General features: G+C 37.4%; 1 long non-coding RNA gene across 3 annotated transcripts; it reads left to right on the forward strand.

The window, feature by feature from the left end:
- The first annotated feature begins 22 nt into the window (after positions 1 to 22).
- On the forward strand, positions 23 to 967 carry LOC140181716 (uncharacterized). Of its 3 annotated transcripts, none has more exons than XR_011876809.1 (3): positions 23 to 354; positions 634 to 819; positions 912 to 967. It is a non-coding gene; the product is annotated as an uncharacterized lncRNA (long non-coding RNA). The 3 variants fall into 3 exon arrangements; XR_011876810.1 differs by having other exon boundaries at positions 637 to 819; XR_011876808.1 differs by having other exon boundaries at positions 662 to 819.
- Positions 968 to 4,191: the final 3,224 nt, after the last annotated feature.

Below are 4,191 nucleotides of genomic sequence, written 5' to 3' on the forward strand. Positions count from 1 at the left end.
TATACGATTAAATCCCGTTACATTGGACCGTTTGAAATCCTGAAGAGAATTGGACCAGTGGCGTATAGGATCGCGTTACCACCACATCTTTCGAACCTGCATGACGTGTTCCATGTATCGCAGCTTCGTAAATACACTTTTGATCCTAGTCATGTCTAGAACCGGAATCAGTCCAAGTGAGAGAAGACCTGACGCTTCCAGTAACTCCGGTTAGGATTGATGATACCAGCACCAAACGTCTCCGCGGAAAGGAAGTTTCTTTGGTGAAAGTAGCTTGGAGTCGGGCAGGTATTGAAGAACATACCTGGGAGCTTGAATCAGAGATGCGAAAGGACTACCCACACCTCTTTTCAGGTAACTCCCTCTGAATTTTGAGGACAAAATTCCTAATTAGGTGGGTAGGATGTAAACCCCGCTAAAATCGGTAAATTATTAGTTAATATATTGAATTTTAATTAGGAAAGTTAAAAATACAAAACTAATATTGAAATAGGATAGAGCTCGTCGAAACGAAAATTTTGATACCAATTTCGATAATTTGGCCCAAAATCGGACCGGAAGGGCCGAACCGGTTGAACCGGGGCCCAAACCGGACCCATGGGTTCAACCGGGCCCCTAACATAAATGAAGCAGCAGCTTCATCTTCTCCATTTCACCACAGCAACGAAAAACACAGCAAGGGGGAGAAGAGAAGAAACCTAACCCTCACCATTCCTTCCAACTACCATAACTTCCTCATCCGGGCTCCGATTGCCGCACCGTTCGCGGCCACGCGCTCAGCGCGTCGAGCTCTACCTTTCTATCCAAACAATTTCTCTGGTAAGCCTTCTATTGAGTTCAGAATCTCTATCCCTCTTTCTTTGGTAAACTTGAAAACCTATAGTGAATCTTGTCTAATTTTTGTGTTCTAGGTTCAAGTTAGATTCCGGAACTTGTGGGCTCAAGCTATTGAGCATATGGGTATGGTAAGAACACCCTAACCCTAGCTCAATCTTGTTTTGGTAATAGAGAACTGAATTGGAACATATATATGTGTATTAGTGTAGTTTAGAGGGTGTTTATGCATTGAACTGAATTTGGATTACTTGGAGCTTGTTGGTGACAAGGCTGCTTTGGGGCTGTTTGATTGAGCTTGGAGGGCTGTGATTTATGTTGAGAAGCTGCTTGGTGAATAAGTGATCGCCAAGTATGGTTTAAGTTTCGCACGTTTAATATTTACGGTGTTGTGAAAACTCAGGTTAGAGGAACATAGAATAAGTTGGATTGTTTGTTGTATTTAATGATTAGCCTTGTAATGTTGTTAGAATAGATTTGTTAGTGAATTTATATATTAGAATTATGAGGTGTGAAAGCTATTAATAGTGTGCTCTTATATTTATTTATGATGGATTAGAATTGGTGTTTGTTAATAAGGATGTAGAGTTGTGTTGTGGTGGTATTGTATATGCTGTAACTAATTATGTAATGATCGGAATTGCATGAGACCAAGTTTGGGCTAAACTTGGGAATATAAGGAACTAAACTGGAAATTTTGGGACTTTTTTGTTAAATATACAATTTATGGCAAATTTTTAAAGTTAGGTTGTTAAATCTGTCCAGCAGCAGAAAAGATCAAACAGGCAGCAACTTGTTTGTCTTGCTGTGACTTTTACGAGTTGAGTCTTGGAGCGAAACCAATTTTGTTATAAAATTTGATTAACTTTCTTTAGTTCTCTAAAATTTCAGAATTTTAAGAGTTGAGGATTGGGAGCTGTGAATTTTTGAATATTGGTGGTCAAAACTAAAAAGAAACAGATTTCAGCAAGCTATGCATCAACTTCCAATGCTTGTAACTCTTAGAATGAAATAGAAATTGGGTTGCAACCAAGACACACTTGTTTTTAGATGAGCTAGGGGTTCTCAAATCAAAATTTAGCTTAATTGGAGTTTTGTAATAAAAGTTATTCCAATTGAAAGGTACTAAGCTTGTTGGTTTTTAAAACAGATTTTGTCTCATTTTACTTAACTTCCAGGTAATGTAACTTTTTCATTAAAAATGGTATTGACTCAGAACCAATTGAGAAAGAAACCTGGATGAGTAAATTTTAACTACATTAATTTTCAAAGTCATTGGATTTAACTTGGATTTTATATTGAATTTTGAATATCACATGCTGCTGCTGTTTTTCTGGTTTTATGCACTGCAGAGCAGTCACGGTTTTTCCTTTATTCCTGAGGCTAGAAAAATCAGAAAATTATGATATTTAGTTTGTTAGAAAGCTTATTTCAATATGAACGCCTGGACATAAAGTTTGTGCAATTCCGAGTTCATTTGCTATATTAAAAATAGAAAAGAAAATAGAGTGTCGAGGATGTCTTAGTGATAGTCATGAGTTCGAGAAGTTAAAGTTCAATCCTCGTGTGATGTGATTGATTTAATGTTAGAGTTGGGTTGATTTTAAGATTATTCGATATTAAGAAGGATGAGAAGAGTTTGATAAAAAGTTTGGTCAGGACCCGGAAAGGGTAATCAAGTTGAATTATAAGGGAATGACGATGAAAAATGTGAAAGGGAGGTTGTTAATAAAAGGAGTTAATATGCCATGGCTTGATGAATGATTAAATAATGATTATGACTATGAAATGGCTTATGAATAATGCTATCTGAGATACGAGTTCCCTGGGTAAGAGCCGTGGCTCGCCACCACGTGTTCCAGGTTGAATCTCGATACTCTGTTGACCCTACGTCGTAAGGGTGACCGGGCACGTATAAATTCCCGGGTATGGATAGCCCCCATTGAGTGATTATATGATGATTGAATGTGAACTCTATGCATAGACTCTTGGGGATGCGCGACGGGGGACAGTCTAAGGTTTTCGGACTTGTCGGGTTGGCTGGATAACCGACAGATGGGCCCCATCAGCCATAGGACAGGCATGCATCATATGCATTTGTTTGTATTGATTGCTATGCATTTTTTTGGGTATGCCTAATTGATATATATTACCTGCTATTTGTTATACTTGTTATTTGTACTATTTGATCATTACTTGTGCGTGAACTTGTTTGGTTGCTTGTTTCTGTTACATTCTGAATGATGAAAGGATGGAGAAAACGGAGGAAATGGTTTGATGTTAGGTTAAGCTTGAACTTGAGTAAGTTAGGCAGATTTAGAATACCTACCCCTGTTTATGGCTTCTGTTTAGTACTTAAGTTGGTTAATTGAATAACGGAGTTCTAGGATTGCCTATGGCATTCTCAGGACCGTATTTCTTATACGCGTGGCACTTTTACCATGCTGAGAACCTCCGGTTCTCATTCCATATTGTATTGTTGTTTCTCAGATGCAGGTCGAGAGGCTCCTCGCTAGGCGTCTGGATTCTGGAAAGCGAAGTAGTCCTTGGGTATATTTTGGTTTCTATTTGTATATATGTATGTATATGTGTAGCTTACTCTCCAAGTAACTTATGTATGCTGCTCCTCTTAGAGGTTGAGGGAGAGATAGGAGTTTACTTTGGTATTTTGGTATATTTTGGGGACACTTATGTATGTTTATATGTATATATGTATCCTCCGGCCAGCCTTAGCTTCGCAGGCTGAGTCAGAGGCTAGTTATGTTGTTCCTTGGCTTTTCTTTATCCCTTCGTTTATTGTTTTATCATGTTCCTATTAGGTTTCTTAGCACGCAAGTAATCCTATTCCTTGAGCGTTGCGCTTTTTATTTTGCGATTTTTGTTTACCCGCTCTGTTTCAAGGCTCCTAGTATATTATTTCTTTCAGTATTATATGTATATCCTTACTATTAAAGGTCTGTAATACCACACTACCTCTGTTCTATGACTTAAGCATAAAACACTGTGTAGTAGGGTGTTACAGTAATTAACAATGTATTTATTATACTTTGATTTCGGACACCTAATACCTTAGGGTACTAGTTGAATGGATATTGGGTATGATTTAAATATTTGTAGAATTAATGATTAGTCACTAAGAAATCCGTCAACTCTCGGTAAAAAGTTAGAGTTCTATAACTATAATGACTGAGATGAATAAAACCTTGGCCAAGGAGATTGAATAAATGAAGAAATAAATTTCTTAGGTCATTCAGAGTTCATTATAATAATGGTAACAAGTTAGAGTTTGACAATTAAACCATACTCTAAGGGTTAATCAAGAGCTGGAAAGATAGAAGGAATTATATTTTGTTCTTC

This window comes from Arachis hypogaea, chromosome 18, assembly GCF_003086295.3.
Source record: "Arachis hypogaea cultivar Tifrunner chromosome 18, arahy.Tifrunner.gnm2.J5K5, whole genome shotgun sequence".
Classification (NCBI taxonomy): Eukaryota; Viridiplantae; Streptophyta; class Magnoliopsida; order Fabales; family Fabaceae; genus Arachis; species Arachis hypogaea.